Raw genomic sequence first — 22,922 nt, 5'->3', positions numbered from 1 at the left:
AGAAAAACATGGTTACAATCCAGCCACTAAAGCTTTAATCACTTTAGCCTTTATTCCAATCTAAATATAGGCACTCTGGTGTCCTGAAGGTTGGAATGTGCTTTGCATAATTCCTTCCCATGGCACTCCGAGAAGCAAGTTATGATCTCCAATTATCCTAATATTCACATCTTTGGTCTGTGGAAACAGGAACATGCAGGAACAATGCAGGTGGGAGACCACGCAAATGCTACAGTCAAAGACTCTGAGCCCAGAACCAGTCCCAGAACCTCTGTTACGAGGTGCCTGTGCTTAGCACCCCACCCTAAACGGTGTCACTGTAGATAAAACAGAAAGCTTAACAGTAACCCCGGGGTGTTACTGGGCTTCAGGCCATTTGGTCTGATCCACTGGGATGCTTTAAATGACATAATTTATGGATTTTACCCACCCAGAATCATCACAAAACACTCAGAGTGTGTTAAAGTGTCTGTTTTCATTTATGTAGACACTAGCAGGAGCAGCTGATGCATGGATATGCGCTCATCTATAAGCCGTTCTCGGGTAGCTGTGGTCCCTGCATGGGTAAGAATCCAGATGTTGTTCCGCAGCCATGATTTCATTGCAGTCGCTCTTGTCACTAAAGCTTATTCCAGCTTCCAACCACCATCAGCCATATAGCCTTTTATAGGGGGGCGACTAAACGTTTCTCATGAGCGAGACATATCTTGAAGTCTTTTATGCAAAAACAGAAGGAGGTTACAGATGACCTGATGTGTGGTAATGATATTCTGCCTGAAGCTCCGCCCTTCTCTATGGTCCGCATGAGTTTTGTGCTCTTGGTGTAAACGCCATCATTATACTGGTCTCCAGTCTTTATCATCCCTATCAGTCGTTCATTTTTTCCAAGTCTCAGGGTCAAAATAGCTTCGTGCCTTGTCAGGTCATTGGCGGCTGTGAGTCATCATTATGCTCTGAAGACTCGCTTTATAAACCTGCTGCCAGGCTGAGTTACTGAACACACAAACGTCAGACCAGCAGAAAATCCATTAGCTCTATTGATAAACACACACGTGCATGAATGCATATACGAGGGGGTGCAATGAAACACGTGTGGGGAGGGTCTTGTTATTGCACACATATGCAAACATGCAGAAAGTGTTGATAAGACATTTAAGGGGCCCTTTCAAAACACACATATAACATATGCAGTCATCAACTTTATCCCATTAGCTTTGTCAATAAACGTAGAGGATTCTTGAATTACTGATTCCAGGTCTGTAATGAAGCTCGTGTGTCTTTGTGTTTAAGACTGTTTAGCCCACATCACTGGAGTCTCACTTCAGTCATCATTTTGAATTAGTAACACAAACTCCAGACGGTGTTTTTCTCTGGAGAACGACACATATCAGGAGAGTGCGCAGCGACAAAGATGAGGGTTTGCATCTGCAGCAGCAGGAAGAAATGAGTGTTTTTAATTTTCTTTCTCCTCTTTCCAGTTAACAAAATTCCTGCACGGAAAGAGTGATTCTGTAAATCTGAGGGAAAGGAATGTAACTTTTGCATAAATTCCACCCAGTGCACAGGCCAGTCTGCACTGGTCCAACACACTGACACATGCAAATGCAGACAGACACACTGTACACACACATTTCTGTGCGGTTAACACAGTGGTTGTAGTTTGCTTGGGTTTTCCCTCAATTACCGACACTGTAAGAAGCCTTTCAGAGCGTGTTAACCCATCAGTCAGATTAACAAGTGGACGCATTCCAAGAGTGCACTTCGCAATGTCTTGGTAGGCACCAGTAATTACAGCTGTTGGGCAACTAATCACCAGACTGAGTGAAGACACATGCAAAGGATTTTAGTTTAGTTTAGTATATTATCCATACCTCTTTCTGAAATACACAATACAGCAGTAACGACTCCCCTCTAAAGTTCAGGAATCATGAGATTCTGCTGGAGTCTCAAAGACAGACAGGTTAATAAATATACTGGGGAAACTGGAACCATGTGATGTGACACAGTACACCCCACCACCCCCACCACCCTAACCCCCCTTGATTCTTGCTCTCAATCACTAGTTGCATTTGAAGTGAGTTAGCACCTCGTCCCGAGCATTCTTCCAGGCACATTAGCATGGCTCCTCTGACCGATCCACTTTCAAACCAGGCACACACACTAATCACAGCCCCATCTAACAACATTTAGAGAGGCTCTCCGCACAACATGTGCTTGTTTTAGAAATATCTAGTGTGTCCTGAAGGAGATGGGTCCTGATTGGTTTGCGGCAGGCACACCTGACAGTTGTTATCCAACAGAAGACGAGGATAGTTACCTGCGCCACTGCTGCCGCTGCTACTGCTGTGTATGTATGCGTATGTGTGTGTGTGTGTGTGTGTGTGTGCGCATGGCACGCTTGTGTAATGTTAGATTGCTTGATTTGGATCACACTCCCTTAAACTCAGGTCACATGATCAGATGTTTTGCCTCTGACTGAAGTAAATATTCGTTGTCTTGACCCTATTCTGCTCGTGGGTTGAACATTCCCCCCCAGCCCGCTGCTCCTCCTCCTGGAACAGAACTCCAGACTATTATTCCAAACAATTTATGTCATTTCAAATGAAGCGGAACGCTGAATCAAAGACTTGAGTAGGCGATAAAGTGCATATTTGCCCGCTGCTGTAATAGAGTCAGCTACTCCATCAAACCCTGGGTGAGTGATGGGAAGTCTAACTTGTCCAATGGGAGTCACTTCTTTTGAATGAATTTGCTGGCTGGATTCCTGAATGCACAAAAATTGCTCAACTACATGTCATTGGTAACCTCAAAATCCGCGATCGCTCCTCAGTCTTGTGATTAAAGACATCAAATGTTACATAGATTGATTCCAATGCTGGTGGATTTTGTTTGTCACACATCGCACGTGATTTCTTTGACGGAAGTCATTTTTCAGAAATTTAGCTACTTTGCTTTTGACTTTTCAACCTTTTTTCATGTAGGCACATGGCAACGTGAAGATATTTGCTCCCATCTCCAATCCTTTTGCGGTGAAATTGAAAAATGAGTGTAACAGTGATGGTCAAAGTTAAAAAACAGACAGTATGCAGGGGTGGATTTAACGTGGAGAGACTGAGAGAAAAGGAGTGGGAGGACAGACTCTTTTACTCAATCTGCTAACTCTCAGACGTTCCCTGAAGAGTCGGTTCAAAGCGTCATCTTATGGGTTTCCCTTCTGCATCTTTACATAACAATAACTGCAGATTTGATAAAGAGGGCGATCGACAGGACTCACGATGCATTTTTTTTATGGTGTCCAATTACATTAGCCATCATTTTAAGTCCAACAGGAAGGATGGGGGAGGCTTTACTGGCCCAAAGCAGACTTCAAACAGTGTCTGAGAATGAGAGAGAGAAATTCTCTGCTAGAAAATGAAAAGCCGGAGAGTTTAATGGCAGACGTGGGAACAGTCTTTCATCATCTGGAGTTGAATTTCATTTTGGCAGCTCGATGTGCATTTACATTACTTTTCCAAGGTCATCACGCCACACGATTGCTACTATGCCCCGAGGATAAAACCTCAATCCACCCACGCCTCATGTATGGATACTGTCAAGAGATGGCTACGAGCGTGAAAGAGCCAGACAAACGGTCTGGAAATCAGTCCCAGCGTTTGCAGAAAGAGCACCGTACAGTTTTTAGCGGGGATGGGGGGGAATGCTAACGCTCAGGGGGGCGTGCACATGAACAACCATCACACACAGACTGTAATCCTGTCAAGGTGAGAAAACACTTTTGAGGGCACGTTCTGCTTCCTCCTGCTCATTTTGATTGGAGTCACTTGCTTTTACGAGAGCTGGGAACAAATCCAGCTGCTTTACTGAGACTCGTTCCCCACCTCCTTTCTTTCTTTTTCAGTTTTTCTTTTCAGCACATACAGACCCGGCGCAGATGCGACTCTACGTCTTTCTTGCTTTATAGAAGTCAAATAAAGCCTGACTACATGTTCCAGCCAGCTGGTTAACATTGAGGCCGGCTCTGGGATGAAAAAGGCAGATAAAGAGTCGAGTTATTTTCCAGTCAAACCAGTGGATGGCTGGTGGGCTGTGATTGTTATCAACCCAAACAAATCACCAAACCGCGGCCCTAATGCAGTCGGAGAGAACATTGGATTTATTTTTCTTTCAGCAATACGAACGGTTTCGTAATAAAATTTCAGCACAGGCTTACGGCCTTAATGGCTCCCTCCTGACAGGCGTAAATGAATGGCAGCGAGGGAGTAAGAGGGAAGAAACTGGGCAAGAAAAAGAGGGTAGCAGTGGTGGCTGGTTTGAAATGAAGCACACTGTGTTTGCCTCTGATTCACACACATGTACGCGCAGACATGTTTAACAGTGTGCATTCTTTTCCTTGTTCACCACATTTTCATTCATCTGCATGACTGATGCACTCTGTGTGTGTGTATGCGTGCGTGCATGTTGTAGTAGAGCTGTTGTGTTGGGTCTGCATAGGTACGCAATGGAAATGTGCTGAGTCGGGGTCACTCGTAAACTGCAGCTCTTGAGCAGAGCAGGTTCAGCAATGACTGTAATTGTAATTTGTCTGTGCTGGAGTCTTTTTTTCCAGGTCATTCGTGCTCTGTGCAGCACCGAGGAGCTGAATTGGAGTGTTGAGCCTTTACAGGTGCCTCTATAATTGCTGCTTGTCAGTGGTTTAATGGATCTTACCCTGGCGAGTATGATGGAAATGTTCTGTCCGCCAGTCTTCACCTGACCTCGGCTCAAACGAACAACGTGACATTTGTCCAAGTATTTCTCCGTGATGCATTAGCTCTGCCTTACACAATCCCAACAGACTCTCTCATACCGGAGAACAACAAGTATTAGATAAATGCTTGAAAGTGTGTCAGATTTGCATTTAGATATTTAAATCGCCCTCTGCACGCAGAAACTGTGTTTTTAAATCCCATGACAGTAACTAGCATGATGATTTTCAATATGCATTTCATTTATCATGTTTTACACCTCTGCTGAACACCACACGTGCACACGGCCACCACATAAACGCATATTCACTTACTGTACATAATCACACGCGTGTGTACATCTGTGTGTACGTCTTCACACGTCAGGGTGCGGCACAGTTTGTAGGTGTTTTCCCAACATCTAAGTCTGCCAAAATCAAGGGAAGATTTGTCCTGCAGCCAGCCTCAAATCAATATTTGATTCAGATACAGTTACCCTCTGTGACTCGACCCTTTCCCTCTGCAAATGTCTCTCTCTGGAGCTAATTTCTTCCCTGTAGTGACTCTTTTTCAGGCCCTTCTGTGATGTTTATGAGCTAAGGCTGCCTAATAAACGCCTGCATGTCACAACTAGTTCAAAAGTGACCTTGTAAACATGTTTAAGTGGCGCATAGATGCAGATGAGGGGAGCTTTTCATTGCTCGGAGATTTCATTTCATCTGGCCAGCAAGAAGCTGCTTTAAAACATAGACAAGCGCACACAGTTCCATCCAAAAATAAATGATCGGTCCGAAAAAACAAATAATTCAGAGCAACTCAATGATTTCTTATCAGAGAAATTTGCAAATAAGGCTGCAGAGACACGCTCACTCCCATTTACACAAACAAACACACACGTCGGCGGCAGCCAAGTGAGCAAAGACTGCAGAAACACAAATACGCAAAGGTCTGATGGCTAATGTGAAACGTAAAGAAAAATCTGTCAGTAAGCTGCACACACAAACTCACAGAGGAAAAATAGACTCCGCGGTGTCACCATGTTTAGTGTCCAGCCAAGAGACACATAGGAGAATCTGAGGCTGACGTTTCCAGTGTGTTATGAAGGCAGAGAGCAAAATAAACATAATAAATAGAGGGATTGACATCATGTGTCTGCGAGGCATGTCAATTTAAAGGGGGAAAAAAACGAAATGCTGTGGGACTCATTCAGGAAGAGCCGAGAGAAACAGAACGACAGAAGAGGAAAGGGGTTATTTTCGGAGGGATCTTTAAGTGACCAACACTCCCCTGCCGCTAATGACTGATTCATGATTCACAGGAGAGGAAATTTCCGTAGAACTTGTTTATTGGTATCAATGTGCAAATTAGACTCTGAGTTTGGTGTCGATATACACGATGGCAGCTTTTGGTTAAAAAGATCATCCCTGTGATGGGGGGGAGGGGGTGAATAAGCCAAACTAACCATTAAAAGTGTCAAAATCTCCTACCCGAGCCCTGGATCTTTATTTTCACTCATTATGCATATGAAGTGTAACAGGATCCTCTGTGCTGTGGGATCGCCACAAAACCAATTAGTTGTAATTCTGATCCTAATTAGCCAATAAACACAGAGAGGGAGAGGCCCGTGCATGGGCTGGAAGTGTGCTCCTCGTTTAGCTCAAACACGGGCTGTGGTTTCTGGGGCTGAGGCTGTAAAGCTCACGGTCTCTGTTCTGGTGTTCAAAGGCCAGAAACAGCTCAAATGTCTTTAATGACTAGTAACTGATTTGGTGAGCTGAGTCACAATTTGCTGTTGTGAAAATATTTCCTTTTCTGTTACAGAGCAATTTACTAAAAGCAAATGCTCTACATTAAACTGCTTTCAAACGTCTGGCTGATATTACTGGATACATGATGGAGATTGTTGAACAAAGAAACTGGAAATCTGTGGAGAGTGCGGCCTGCGTTTATGGCATTTAAAAGAAAAATATGATTATGTGATAGAAGTACCTGACATAGACTTGGTCTGCAGATCAACAGGAGATTTATCTCTGTAATTATTGAAAAACTGAAGCTCTTGTTTAATGTTACAGCATAAGGTTGACATTTGCTGCCTGTATCTCCTTACATTTGTTATCCATTTAGTCAAATTATAAGTAGTACACGTACATACTGTGTTTTATTGGAATTCATTGACTCCATATTCCATTCCTTTAAATTCACACTGATAAGATCTGTTAATAATACAAAAGGCTGTCTTTTAAAAACTGAAATATGGTCAAATATCAAATGTGTATCATCTGTAAATTGTTGAACTTGATGCTGTTTTCTGAACCCTGAAACACTTCTAGCCTAATCCCAATCCTAATTCCTTATTCTGCTCTTATCAATAATTTTGCCATATTGGTAAAGGCCATTGGTACCTACAAGCACTACTAGGTCCCCAGTAGTAAACATACACACACACACACACACACACACACCCCTCTTAAGATTTCAGGTGCATCACAGAATCCTCACTCCTCTTGTTCCAGACTAGAGTCCCGGCTGACATTTAATCCTCCAGTGTAAGGTTGCTGACAACACCTTCATGTTCCAGTCACTGATTAACTATACTCAGGCCCTTGAACTGGTTTAATTAAGTTGTTTATGGAAAATCCACCAACTGTAAGTGTGTTTAACAGTAGAAAAATAGTGTTGTGAGCTCGGAGATTGTAAATTAATGTTTTCAGTCGTCTAATTGGATTTCCTAACAACCACAGCTTTGGCCGGGACACACTGGTAGAGTGTTCAATTCTACTTGTTATGCATTGGGTAAGCAACATAATGTAATATAAATGCCTTGTTGCACTTGCATACCCAAGCCAATTTCCTGTGTTATGCTTGTGTGTGCACGTTTGTGCCTTTAAATCAAGATAGACTCCAATTTCAAGACCTAATCCTTAGAAAACTTCACTTAAACATACGAAGAGCAGAAGATTCACTCCAGTTAAAAGCATTTAAACAAATCTGATTCATTTCAGCAGATATTATTCAGCATCATTATGGCTCCAATTTTAAATCCTTACACATGTAAAGAAATATAGCACCATAAGGTCTGCTGAAAGCTAGATTGGGTTAGATTAGAGGCAAGTCATTCAGAGGGGGGCACAAGGTGTGTAATTTTAGCCTACCCCCAGCTCTCAGCTTCAATTTAGCTTCAAAAATGCTGCGGGGAAAAGACCCCCTGTGTAACTGAGTAAGTCGTGCAAAACACCTTTAGCCTCCTCCAGGCACCCTCTCCCAAATGAAAGTGGCACTTGTGAATGATTACTCTGAGTGTTTAGAGACTGGAATAAAAAGGAAAACAACAATTAACAGAAGAGGGCTTTTCTGTCTCTCTCTGTTTTAACCCCACACCCTCCTCTTCCAGGCCGTTTTGGCGGCGTGTGTGCCCTGATAGCTTGGGGAAGTATCTATTTACTTAGTGATTAGGACAATTTGACTGTCGTGGGCCAGTAAATTCAAACCATTCACTCGGGCAGATTGGCCCAGACAACATCAACAAGCCACCATGTGAAGCAGAGGCAAAGCGCGTGACCACGTGCACACGCGCAGCTTAGCCCACTCTGTTTGACTCGCACACAAGACCCTCATCCAGACCCTCATCCTGTGTCTGTCTGCCTTTTTTCCCCTCCGCGTTACCCTTAAACGTAAATAAACCTTCACATATAATTACCGCCAATTCTGTATATTTTCATGTCCGTTTTCCTGAAACGCTCCTGAACAGAACACGTCTGCGTCTCACTTCAGGAGGAAAAACACAGAAAGAGTGTCTTTTATCGATTCTGGGGTGAAAAGGTAAAAGCTGCATCCGCTGTCCTGTCCTTCACAAGCCTCCTTGGATTTGGCCGGTGCCCATCAGTTGTGACCAAGGAAATGCTCCTCGTGCACCAAATGAGGGCTTGTGGTCACAACCTGAGGTCTCATGAGCAGCAAGTTCCAGAACTAGTGAAAGGGGAAACAATCATAATTCAAATTTTATGTATAATTTGATATGATCCTTTGCAACCTCCACATTCAAAACACACGCGGCCACATCTGCATTCTTAAATTGACATTCATTCGTATAGAATTCTTGCAGTGTTGAGAATTCTAATTAGAATCCAAATAAAGAGATGTAACAAAATACTTTTACTGAAAACTTTTTCAGTTTTTAATTAAAAAAAAAAGTCCTTTAATTTGATTAGAAACAGAGATTAAATCAAATCCATGCAAATCTTTTATATCATCCAATAATCATTTATGTAGAACTTAAGTAAAATGCATTAATATTTCACAACCAAACTGTCCAGACAGACTGACACGGTTGCTCCCAGATAGGAACGGCAGGTTGGTTCCTCATTCTTGTAAATGTTTGAGGACAGGTTTTTTTTTTTTCATAATCTAGATTCTTACTGGAGACAAGTGACTTAAAAAGAAACAATATTAGATGACAACTGTTAATGTCACTGCTTATCAAATCTATTTTCAGTGACTAATTATATATAAGAACATCCAAAACCAGGGCAGGTTTTCTAGTACGACAGCACAGAACATTGAATTATTGCAAGGCTCTAGTGCTCAACTGTTCAACTAAATTTGGTTTCCCATGAATGTTTTCTCCACATAGCAGCCAAATTGTTGTTTTTTTGTTTTGTTTTTTGCTGGAGGGGGTCTAGATTGGTCAGTCAAACAAGTGCTTACACAAACAACTGAACAAAAAATAGATATTTACAAGTTAAAACCGTATAAATGATGATCCCCCCCCCCCATGAAATTGTTTCCAGGTTTTGCAGCAGCCAACCATTGTAGAGCGTTGGGAATAATCTTTGGTGAGCTTTGGCCCTGCTGTGAGGACCACAGAGTCACTTAAAAATGGAAAAGAATGTCCTCCCAGTTATAAACACACAGTCTATATGTGGCTTTTGCCTTGAAACTACACACACTCGCTGTTTCTGGACGCTTGCTGGCAACTATTAATGGGCATAGAGGCTCTCTGGTACTGATTGTGGATTTGCATGCTCTACGTCTGACTGGCTTTCTCGTGCGTGTGTGTGTATGTGCATGTACATATGCGCACGTGTGTCGAGCAAAGGGTGAGATCTGGACAGTGTTCATATGACCAGAGAGGGATGTAAGTAATTACCAATTCTCCAAACACTACTTTGCCCTATTTAAACATATTACATGCCTCTCACAGCCACCGCAGGCCACTCCTTTTGCTTTACAATCTGCGAACAACACACACACACCACACACACACAACACACACACACCACACACACACACACACACACACACACACACTTTGAGTCTGCATCTGCAAGCTGCCTGCAATTAACCAATCATCATCAACGTCATCATGGCCATCACCATCATCATCATCATCATCACACACACGCGCCACGTAGAGCTGTGTCCACCCCGAGAGTGACTTTACACCAGTGTTGTTTTTGTTTGATTTTCTGTTCATTCCCAGGAACCTAATCTTTTAGGACTCCTGACAAGCTGCCAGATCAATCCGCACAGCTCTGACGTTGCATCAGAATGCAGATAAACACCAGAGGAAACTGGACATCATGTCTGTATTAGACAGATTTGTGCACGTCCTTGACGTTGAGTCTTTGTCATGTGTCATGTGTAACCCCCAGATGGTATTTTCAGCACATTTAGATGGTCCTAATCCTCCAAAGGTGATCAGGATGTTCATTTGTAACTACATTAGAAAGTCGCTCTCTTCTTGTATTGGCACCCACATATCTTTGAAATCAGCTGTTCAATTCACAAACTCTTAATTCTTTCTTTTTCCGACATCATAAAATATGCATTTTGTCACAATTATTTTGTGTTATATTACTGATTACTTTTTTATTTTATTTTTCTTTACAGAAACTGAATTAAGATGGAGTAACAAAATGGTGACAAAGCCTCCTCTTGCTTTTCATTATTGGATTTAAATAAATCTAGCACTCAGGATAAGATAGTTAGTTGTCATCAGAAATCCAACGCACACTGAAAGTCTGGGCCTCGGTGTGTGTTGAGCTGCGGCTCAGACAAAGAGCTGGTGTTGGGTTGCGATGCCGTGGCCTCTGCTCAATGCTCACCATCCACCCACATGCACAGGGGTAACCTTTTACTCGGTCAAAGCAAAGGTTACGTCCCACACTCCACTTAACTCTCATTTGCAGGAGCCAGACTAAAACAGCAGCTCATTCATATATTTAGGTAGCCGATAACCTCTGTAAATAATGTTTTTTGCCTGATTTTTAATAAAAACAATTATATTTTTAGATTAAACTTGCATTTTTTCACACCTCTCCAAACATTCCTTTAATATTTTACATTGAGTCAAATATTTGCTTAATTTTGTTTAAAAAAAAGAAGCCTTTTAACCCTTAATGACTGTCTGCTGAACTGAGTAATATATTTAATATATTTTGTACCTTCATCCCTGGTGGACCAATTATCCACCTGACTAACAGCAGCCCAAATGTATTAAAGGTTAGTAACACACTCATTATTCGTCAACAATGTCCAGAGCTCTTGTCAAGCTGATGATTAATGACCCTCACACTTAGACAATATTGTTTTAACATGATTTCTAATAGTGAAATTTGAACTGCCAACAATGCACAGAACAAATCGTAGAGGAATCTTTGGATGAAAGACAGGACATGGACGTGCATGCAAGAGTGAAAACTGCAGCATATAAAGCACAGCCTGGCAGCTCAGCATGGGCTGGATTAGTGCTTAATATCTGTGTATCTTAAAATCCAGGATAGGAGCCACATTTCAGCATTCATCCTCTTTTCCTTTTTATTTAAGGTTATTGAAAAGCTGCTGTAACAGAGAAGCCAGTTTGTGTCCAGCAAAGTTGTTTTTACAGTCGAAATAAAAAAAACACACTCTTCAGTTTCACATGAATATATTCCATTTTTTGTCATTTTATTTGGGGAGAGAAAAGACAACAACAAAAATGAAACCCCAACACATTAATAAACCGAGATTAAAATTTTAAATATAGGACACTAACGTTTCAGATGCAGCCCGATGAAGACTTGTAAAATATTGTTTTTCAGCTGAAGTAAATTAACGGCAAACAGTTTTTGAAGGTGGTTCTGGCCCCATATTTACACTTTTCTCAGTTTGCAGTGTGTAGCTGTGTGTAGGTGTGTGTGGTGGAGCAGTGTAGGGTGTTAAAGGCGCTGGTTGGGGGGCTCAGCGGGGACTACAGCATGGAACCCTAATTCAATTTAAAGCTGCGTGTTTTGACAGGAGTTAAGAATTAGCTGGAGTGGCAAGAAAGTGCTAGTCCACTCCGCAGCCCCAAGATTAGAAACACACACTGTATCCGTCCTCAAACACATGGACGCGCCTAATGCCAGCTGCCAGGACACACATCGTCCGAGGGAGAGCGTTTTCAAATAAATCTCTGGGATCATATTTAGCATAATCTTTTTATATAATGAAGTCTCTGCTTCTCCTCATTGTGTTATCGGTGTTAGTTTCATATCTCTGCTGGAACCTAATACTGCATAATTTAATCCAGAAGAATAGAGTTTAAACAACCGGCAAGTACTTGTGCTAATATATGGCTTCAGGAAATAGCTGTGGTGTTGTCTACTGTAAAATACTAGTGAGAAATGCTAATAAAAATACCACAAATTAATAAACTGAAATGAGACGGCTATGCTCTCTGTCTGACCTAATTACACTTATCTTGGCTGAGATGTGTGTGTTCACTTTTGCGTGCATCTCTTAGTATATTCATTCATGGGAATTTGTGGCCCCCTGGAGACTGAAAGCAATATGTTAGAGATTAACATAAAGCTGGGAGGAGAATTTATTCTAATTCTGGATGTTAATAGTCGTTCTCCCATAAGCAGCAGCAGATAAATGGGCTCACTTGCAGCCTGAAGGGCTGCTGCACGTGCTCTCTGCAAACAGCGGTGTGCGTGTGTGTGTTTATGTGTGTGTGTGTCGGCATTTCAGCATGTCTGTGGTCAGATTTATGTGCGTGTGTGTGTGTGTGTGCTGTCTGGACTGTGTATCACTGTGTGTTTGAGAGAAGAGAGGGAAATGATTGCTCCATCCTGGTACGTATAGGTTATATTACCTATCTATTTCACCTCTTCCCATCCCATCGTCTGGTTTCCTGCCATTGATCACAACAACCCCACCTCCTCTTCCCCCTCTCCCCTGATAGACAGAGAGTAACCCGATCATCAAGAATGGGGTGGAGGTGGTCCAGGAGGGAGGGAGGAAGGAGAAGGGAAGGGTAAAAGCATCAGTCTGCAGCCTCCTCTGTCAGCAGCGGCGCAGAGTCCCGAAAAGAGCCACATCATAAATGGAGTATCTTATTCTGCCCTAATATAATTTCTCCATTCCTCTCGGCTTTACTGTAAAATAAAAAGATCGTCTGACTCTCGTTTACTGGGGGGCACAATGGAAGGGAACAGTCAGGGAGATCATTGGTGAGAAAGAGAGAATTTTCCACAGAACAGATGTTGGAGGAGCGTCAGTCACTCATATCAGGGGGACCCACAGAGCCATAACATGGCCCCCCAGCCCAGCCCAGCCCATCATCTCCTGACACACAAATCTACACTCGTGCACAGACCCACATGCTGGGATTTTGAGTGACAGTTGCACTGCTGCTCCAAGGGGGAGGGGGTCATCACCCTATCCATCTGTTCCTGATTGGCCTCTGACGTGGAGCGCCGTCACCGCGCAGAGCCCTGTCCCCACGAAGGCACGGCTAAAAGAAGAAGCACAAACAAAGTAGAAATCAGCGTTTGGGCTTTTGAATCTTTCCCCCCCTTTAATGTCTCCCAACAGCATGTAAACGTAAAAGCCGAGAAAAGAGAAATGCGGCTGCACAGATCAGGGTCAAGTGAGCTGAAGAGCACAGCGGAGGCGACCGCTGTGCAGAACAGCAAGTTTTAAATCAGGCTCAACAGGTCTCAGCCAACAGAAAAAACCTCCCACCCACCGAGTTCACAGCAGAGAAGCAACACAAGCGTCAACGCCTGTGTCACAGGAAGCAGGAGGACAGAATCATCCTCAGCCTGAGCTGACACATTTAGAGTGCTTTAAAAAGTAATATCAAGACGAACAAGTTGTTGATGGTTTTATGAGCTGTGGGGTGTTTTTGGAGGGGTGGGACATTTTCAGTAAAACACACAATATTTGGTAAATTTCCTTCTCATCTTTAATATCAGGTCAGTGCCGTGACCTGTGGGTGCCTCAGTCTGGCCTCTAATTCTCTGTATGCTTCCACTGCTGTCACCCACCAAGGAGAGTAAAAGAAATGGACACGAATAGTCAAACTAAGACCTACGTTCTTGCATTCAGGTAAAGAACAACGTCATTTTTTAGATAATATTGTTTGTGAAAGCTGTGACTGTGGACAAAAACAACCTTTCCTACTTCCCTGACGGCAGTGGGAAGAGAGAGAAAACACCTATAACCAGTAAGTGTTGGCGTTATCTGCTGAGGAAATCTCCCACAGATGTGGAGGCATTCATCTCCGCCGCCTGCCTGCACTGTTCGCTGAGGAGCCATTGTGCTCCTGCTCCGACGGAGCCGGGAGCCTTCGCAGGGGGATTATTGGGAGCTGTAAAGAGACACGGGCCGCTGGAGCGAGAGTGCTGGATGAAGTGGTGGGAGATGATGGGATGTAGCAGCTCAGAGAGATTTTTAAATCCGTGCGAGATGGGGTTGACGGATAAGATGAGCTGCTTTCCAAATATAAGTGACTGTAGCAGCAGTTGTGATAAATGATCAGTCAGGATCACCGGAGATACAAACGCCTCAACATATGATACATGTAAGTGCAGACAACACAATACAGACAATTTCACCTTTATGTTGCCTTTTTTATTGGTCAAAGGAAGGTATTTATTGCAAAATGTGACTCTTATTTTTAATCCTAATCTGCCCAAAAGGAGCACTCTTCACTCCTGCAGGCTTGAGTAGCTGATCTAAAGATTCTCATTTGTTAAGCCACGGTTTAAAAAACGCCTCAAGCTTTTCTGCGGTGACTTTATTCCCACTCTGCTGACTTAATAGAATCAGCTAATGAATTTACTCCCAGTCACCAAAACAGATTTTAATAAAAGGGAAATTCCTGCTCTGCGGGGGTTATTGCCAGCAGTGTCCATCCCAGCGCAGAGACCAGCTATTAGGCTCTAATGGCATCAGGCACAATCACTTTATTGGCATAAAATGCTCAAATAATTTATGCAAAGTTATATTTGCACCTGATAAAAATAAAACTAACATTTACATAATGGTATAGATGTGAGCTCAATAAATTATCTCTAATCCTGAAGACAGAGACTGCAGGGTTTTAGTAACTATTTTAGCCTTAATAAGCCTAATTTGCCTTCAATTAAACCCTTAACCTCCGCTCATATGTAAAGTGAATATCTAAATGGATCAGGGTGCATTAACGTGCTCACACTGTGCTGGTCACTGGTGAAAACCAAGGCTTTTTACTGTGTAAATAAATGATTCAATGCCTTCGAACCTTTCCGTTAATTCAACTCGAGGAACTTCACAAAACGACAAGGTTGTCGAAAGGAAATGAGATGATTTCATTTTCCGTGCCTTAAATAATAATAAAATAAGGCAGCTGTTGAATTTGTAGGAGTTAATAAAAGTCATGAGCAATTGAAGTTTATACCCATGAGCAGCTCACATCATTAATGAGGGCGTTGTGCAGAGGCAGAAACTGTACACTGTACTCACTCTAGTTCCTGATCCAGACGCGGTCCCAAGATCCTTAAACTTAGCTGTCATTTCAATAAGTAAATAGGTGGAAAAGGGTAATTTAATACAACATGTTCATTGTTTAAAGGGTTTGATAAAATGTTGGATAAGTGTATAAATTATAGAGGGAATAATTCTGCAGCAATTTTCACCCATATGATTTTTAAGAGAATGTTAAAACTGTAATTGATTTGCTTTGGTTGAGTTTTTTTTTTTTTAGAGCTCTAATCCGTGTCATTCACAAAAAATATTAAAACAGTTTTATTCCTTTTAGTTCACAATGTAGCTTGAATTCAACTTTCACTCCAAATGTAAATGATTTTAATTTTAACTACCCACTTCCGCATATTCCCGGCTCAGAGCCACACACAACGTCTCATTTTCACGAAACGTCCCTGTGTGTCATAAATAGAGCCTGAAGTTAATCACAAATTATTTACAGAAGATCCCTTTAACAGTTCTGGACTTTGCATCACTCAGACCGCCGGAGCCTCATTTACTTTCTGCACTAATGCAGCACTAATGCGGTGAAAGGAGAGCTTGTTTTTATTAGTCGGTGTCTCACTGTTTGGATAATCTCTCGGTTTAACGAAGCCCCTCGTTGACAGGCTTCCTTGTTCAGGCTCCTATAGGTGTCCAAACATCAGCTAATGCACAGGCCAGAGCAGAGAGGTGCAGGGAGATATGCACACTTTATATGGACTCTTTGCAGCAATGTGAGATTTTTCTCTGCAGAATACGAGCCAGAACCCAGCTGCTCGCAGAGTCGCTGCGGTCAGAGTTTTGGTATCGGCCACACCGGAACCTGCTGCAAACAAGCCCAAAACGTCACCATAATGTCGACAATATGAAAACCAAGACGCTTCAAAATAGGGTTCAGAATCGCAGGGTATGTTTCGTATGTTTCCGCACTGGCTGACAGGCAATCAACGCATGTCCGATGCAATGGGCATCAACTGCGGCCTGGACCAGAACCGGGTGCCTCCATGCTGTTAAAGAAACGACTGCATTATCTCTGATGGTGGCATCAGCGGGGTTTTCTTTCATTCAAACAACATGTGTCATACTGTATTTATTTCTGTAATGCTATTGTTGAGACGGAAGCAGGAGAAATCATACAAATAAAGACTGAATGTCATGTATTTAATTAATGCATTTAGCACAAAAACCCAAACGCAGGTTATTAAGCTTAAAACAAAATCCGGTTGATTTGTTTTTGCATTAAATACCCAAACCTTTAGCTTTAGCGACCAGCCTAATGAAAATAAACGTGGCCGAGTCCCTCTGGAGCCTGCGTACGTCGTGCGGAATGGTTGATGAGTTCACACCAGTGCGGCGCGGGTGTTGATGGGATCGCTCTTAATGTAGATGGCTGTAAACACAGCGGCCATCTCTAATCCTAAGAGACTCCTTTGTGTACCTCACGCTGCATAAACTGTTTTGATGAATCTTCCGACCCCTGACCCTTTGATGACGGATGGCGTTCCGAGGGGAAATGTAACCGGGAGGCTGCGGATCGCCCGGCCTTCCTGTTTGGGTGATAAAATGGCCTCTTGGTTCATCATTCCAAGTTTTCCTTTTTTTTCTGTGACATGTGACAAACGGCCAGTGCTGCAAAGCCTCAGTCCGGACTGAAGGTGTTCAAAATTCACCGCTAAGCATTGAAACTGATTTTTTTAAAAACATTTTTCACCCTGCATGTGCGTCATATAGATCATGTGCACATTGGAGAAGGGAAACATCTCCTCTGCTGTAAGGGAACGGATGAAAAATGTCTGCCGGGGGTAAGAACTGCAGCGTGATACTGGAGCGGTTAAACATCTGCGGCCCAGACAAAACCTCCTGTCATGAAAGCAAAAACTGCATTTGTACCACATTATATGCAGCATTATTCTGAGCATCAGTCAGTCAGGCCAACAAGGCTGCTGCTGTCAGCCCTTCACATCTTCATTTCACTCATTATGCCCCTAGATTACATGAAACTCTGTGATTTTATTAAAAATAGCGAAGCCGCGCGGCGTCTTTAGGCCCGAGTGCAGCCGAAGCAGAATGAACCGCGCTGTTCACTCACCTTAAAATGAACACAGAGCCATCTCACACACACACAAACAAACACGCCCATGCCGGCGCAGCCACAGTGCAGGGATCCACTGACACACACAAGTCACGTCTCCCAACACAGAGCCTGTTTGTGAGAGCAGGCGCGTCTGTGAACCTGACAGTGGAAAATCTGAGCCGCTCCCTCAGCCCTCGTTTGGTCTTGGCATTTTGATTTGTTTGACATGGGAGAAAATTATAACAGCAAGGGGAAAGAAATATGAAAATATGACTGGTAATACTTTGAAAACAAGATATTTTCCTTGCAGAAGCCATAGCTGGAGTGTGTGTGTGTGTGTTTGTATGTTTGCTTGCATGTGTGTGTGGGTGTGTGTGTGCATTTGAAGGTGAATCATCTTTACTGATGACTGGATGCTCTAATTGTTTGTCTATATATTGCAGCTTTATTTCCATACAGTATATCAGGAGTTTCTTGTGGTCTCTTCACCATTCCTCCGTCTTGATTTCATGATCTTCATTTCATTCATTTATTTATTTATCCAGCCGGCTTTGTTGCTTTGATTCGCTGAGCCGGGGGTTATTTTCATTTAATGAACGCCTTATACTTTTCCTTTGTTAGAGGAGTCGCCAAACTTCTTTAGAGTAAACTGTCTCATTGGAGATGATGGTTCAGTTGAGGGGAGCAAACACAGACCACGCTCTGATTATTCATGATTCTGGCTTGTTCATGTGGGAGTAAACCAAAAGCAAATGACACCACTAGGAGGGAAAATTCCTTGTGTCATATTTATGCGTCTTGAATTTTAATGAGCATTTTTTCGCTGTTTATAAATGCCTTTGCTTTTAAAGATGCTGAAACACGCAGGACGCTGCCAAAAAGAGACTTCATGGCTGTGTGGACCCTCTGACCTTCGCTCTGCCATGATAAACCCAGAAATGGCTTCATAAATCTTCATTTCCCCGCAGCTATTTAGTGTACCACAGTCACCGCTGCTGATAAGATAGAAAACAGAATATTACTTCAGGGGAATATGCGTAGCTCTGCTTTAGCCATGTTTGCTTTCAGACCTGCACTATAATCACTCATCAGCTCATAGCCGGCGCTGCAGCTACCGTGCACATAAAAACTCTCCTCCCCTGAGATTATCGAGATACAGTCAACCTCAAAGAACCACACGGCCCAACTAATTGGCTGCTGGCTACAACACAAATCTCACTTTTACTCAGCGCAGCCGTGCGCTGAGTCAAAATGTGCCGTCCCTGTGTTATTACTGTGGTTAACTGGTAGCGCCGCTTGCAAAATTAAGTGTGTTTTGACACAAAAATTGTCAGCTGGTTTCATAAAATGATGTCTCTTTGAAACCTGAGGATATAAATAATGAAACAAACCTTTGTCTTGTTATGGAGACCAGACAAGCAAATGATTCATGCAATAGCCATAACTTTTATGCCAGAGTACCACTTAATATACGAGACAAGTCGACGGTGCCACGAGTCACAGAGATTAAATGACGGTTCTATATTTGCATTGCTAGGGTTGTGTGTTGGCCCTTGCTCTAATGCCAGAAATAAACTTAAATCACACGGAGGCAAAAATCACTGCGGCAAAACACTGCTGCTATTGTGCAATGTGTGCAGACGTGTGGAGAGAGGTAAAGAAACAGGAGAAAGACAGATGAAGGATCTGAAAAGAAAGCAGGAAAGTGGGGTAATTAAATGAAACAAAGGAGGTGTGCGAGAAATGTCAGAAATGTGCAGAGGGGCGTAAAGCGTCCCCACAAAAAGAAGCAGAAAAGGGGAAAGAAAGAAGTGAGTGTATGAGGAGGAATTTTTGGAGAATCGATGTAGCCTTTCTCTGCTGGGACTGAGCTAACAGCACAGCAGACCGTGGAGCTCAGGTGTCCAGTCGATGGCTGATGCATTAGGCTGCTGATACCCACCGCTTCGGCTTCAAACACACATTTTCTTAATACAACATGAGCCCATTTCCCCCCTCATTAATCATGTAACCTGATTAGGACTGGGGGTCCTGCCTGGACCCAACTTTCCTCGGCAAGTTGCCTTTCATTCTGTCAGGCCTCTCATCACACACACACACACACACACACACGATTTTCTGACCTTTAAAAGGTTCACATGTAAACACAGTCAAACATCGCGGAGGCTCCAACACGGTGTCGTACCTTTGCCCTTTTTGTTATGACACCATCATTTTAGGAAACCTTTAGAAATTTTTCCTAAACACTCGTGTTAAACTGATTAATTCATCACTCTTGCGAATTAGAGTGTTGGCGCATGGAGGATGTATGGCTATTTGTTTAATATGAGAGATTTTCTAATCACAAATTCTGATTGAACAAAGGAGGACGAAGCTAATTCAGCCTGGGACTGACTGTCAGAATTAAGACTAACTTTTGAGTTATTATTTCTTCAGTTTGCCGTGTGTGTGTGTGTGCGAGTGTATGTATGTGTGCGTGTGTGTGTGAGCTGCAAAGATCACTGACAAAGTGTGGCCACAGCTGAATCAGACGGAGACGCCAGTGGTCTAATCATGACTAATTTCAGCTGCTCGTCAGGACGCAGCGTATTAAAGCGAGGCTGACAGACCCGTTAAACATAATACTGCTGAACTAAAGAGCGCTCTGATATTCACTGACAAATGACATGTCCAATAATTGATTGGCTGAGACCGAAGTGGGCTGTAAGAGATAACCAGAGTTGAGATTCACCTTTTCTTTTTGTTCTTGTGTTTCTCACCTCCTCTCATGTTTTCAGACATTTATGAGAGAATAAAATGATGTGGGTCTACAGTAAAATCATAGTAAAAAATGGCTGTCAGGAAGAATTTTGGCCCTCAGGCCAACATTTACTGAAGACTTTCACAGAATATTGTGTGTTAAAATACTTGTTCAGTTTTTGTTCTATATGTTCTATATAAGCTTTTTGTTCTTAATTTAAATAATGCATATTGTGCAGCAGCCTCAGAGGTTTGACAACAAACATTTGTGTAAACAGTCCACTTTCAAGCATCCAAATATCAACCTGTAAAAATCCTGAATTTAAAAAAAAATACATTTAATTAAATTGCTGTAAATTCTTGTATGGCAGTAAAACAGCTTGATCCACATTGGGATCTGTATCACAGTCTTCATGCTTAATGAATGTGGATTCAACTTGCTTAATCCTGGCACAGGATTATTCTGTTACAAATATGTTAGTTAGAATAATCATTAAAGCTGAAATATACATTTGCCTTTATTCATTTGCAGGGTGCAAAGCATTTAGAAATTGCAGCTCTTTTAACGTACCATGGAAGGCTGTATACAAATGTAACTGAAATTATCTTTGTTTTGAAAGTTTCCTGTTTCCCTAGTGCACATTTTTAAACATATTCAAAGCGATTTAGAGGAAGCTACCGAGCTGAATATCCGTGCCATACTGGTTTCATAGTGATGCTGGAAATGAATTTGCTACTTATGTTTTATTAAAAATGAAATCAAATGACTACAATTTCAAAGGCTGCATATGCACAACAGTAAGGTCATCCCAACATGCTAACTTACACAGCATTTCACTGTTGGGGCAGCCAGGATGAGGATGCAGAAAAACTTTTATCAGGGGGGAGGAGGAGGAGGTGAAACAAGAAAGGGTGGTGGGGGTGGGGGAGGGGGATCCAGAGCAGTTCAGGCTGGGTTTACATGTCTAACACGGTGTCACGGATACCCCCGCTGCGTCTGTCACTCAGCACGAACACGTATAGACCGAGACAGTGACACACAAACACAAACTCTCCCATGAACACGTGTCGCCCCGCTCCGATCCGTATCTGTCACTAAAAACACATCAACAAAGAACTGGAATCTATCGAGGACTCTTCATAGAGTTTGGTATTTCCAAAATACTCCTAAGGGCTTTTGTGTCTGCAGACAAACGGGTTATTTTTCCACGGTGAGATGGTAGCGGTCAGGCAACATTCAAGTTTTACAGAAGAAAAACATCTGTGGGGAAATTGTTGTGATGAACAAAAGTCACAGATGTAATCAGCTCAGGCTGGAGGTGCCCTTCAGCCTAATGAGGTATGTATCTACTGGTTGTACTGGACTCCAAGCGTTTACAAGACTCTGTTTGATACTCTGACCCTTGTCTAATGAGCCTCTTTGGTCTGTAGATCAATAAAGTCTTAAGTGGCCCTTTGAAAATCAGATTGCACACTTGAATTTGTCCGTCAACTGCGTGATCCACACGTTGATTGCGGCACTTAAACTGAAGAGCTCCCATCTTGTTAACAGGGATTTTGCTCATCAGCAGGTTTCAGAGTCTCAAAGACGCATGAGGTGTAATTTAAACTACAACTAATCTTTATGAGAATGATGTGGATTTACGTGTTCCACCAAAAGAATATCGCGCTAATGCGGCAGTCTTTAGCTGTCCACACGTGTGACGCTGCCTACGTGGAGGGTTCGGTGACCTGTTCCTGACTGCAAGTTGCAGCTTCGTGGACGTAATTCAAGCACGTCATCAGTTAGCGTCACACCTCTAATGGGGAGTCTTCTGTCACAGAACTGAGGACAGGAAAAGTTGTCTGTCCATCCAGGAAGATTCCACCTCCATTGGGTTTCAGAGAGACTTTCCTCACTCAAAATTCTTAAAAAAATATATGTGGGCCTGAATAAGCATATTTACACATGACATAACCCTAACAAAGAAAAAAGAGCACACTGGTTTATAGGAAATCTATAGACAAGAATTATCTCGATCCTCTTATTTAATTTTCTCCCAACTTTACCACAACCAAATCCATCTTTTCAGAGAGTCATATTTAGCCTCAAAGCCTCTCAGCCACAGCCTAGCAACACACACACACGCGCGCGCGCGCACACACACACACACGCGCATGCATGCTCACACGGAGTCTAACTTTGAGGGCGAGCTAGCGAATTCCTGAGGGCTATCGGGTTTCGTGTTGCCGTGGTGACCGAGCACGGAGGCAGATCCATTAATCATTGAGGGCAGTTCACTCCAGAGTGGAGGTCAGACTGATTGCTGTGGATAGGGTATCATCACACACACACGTGCACATGCGTACACATACATGAACCTGAGACCTTGATGTAAATGAAAAATTACAAAGATTAGGCTGCCTCCATTTTAAAGACTAGTCTGAGTACGGAGAGACGCAAACAGACAGATGGAAATTCAACTACACCTGCACTCCTACCATTGTTTGGAACACACATATACACACACTTTATCCCCCCAATGTTGTCGGGGCATCAGGATGGCCATGGCGGTGTCATGTGACGTGCAGCGTGGAGCCGAGTGGATTAAGAGATTGGAGCTCCACATTTATTTTTCAGGGACTCGGCT

At 42.8% G+C, this 22,922-nt stretch overlaps 1 long non-coding RNA gene across 3 annotated transcripts in view; it reads right to left on the bottom strand.

The window, feature by feature from the left end:
* The window catches only part of LOC130534139 (uncharacterized), a 43,005-nt gene that overhangs the window by 5,722 nt on the left and 14,361 nt on the right, over window positions 1-22,922 (bottom strand). Inside the window, exon 4 of one of the 3 annotated variants that reach the window (XR_008952813.1) lies at window positions 11,633-13,482. The exons of the other annotated variants lie outside the window; for them this stretch is intronic. This is a non-coding gene — a long non-coding RNA (uncharacterized LOC130534139). Of the gene's footprint in view, window positions 1-11,632; window positions 13,483-22,922 lie in introns of those variants that run through there. 3 annotated transcript variants of the gene reach the window in all.

The sequence above is a fragment of the Takifugu flavidus genome, chromosome 11, assembly GCF_003711565.1.
Source record: "Takifugu flavidus isolate HTHZ2018 chromosome 11, ASM371156v2, whole genome shotgun sequence".
In the NCBI taxonomy this organism is placed as follows: Eukaryota; Metazoa; Chordata; class Actinopteri; order Tetraodontiformes; family Tetraodontidae; genus Takifugu; species Takifugu flavidus.
Note: the sequence above shows the minus strand (reverse complement) of the source record. Positions and strands in the feature narration are given on the sequence as shown.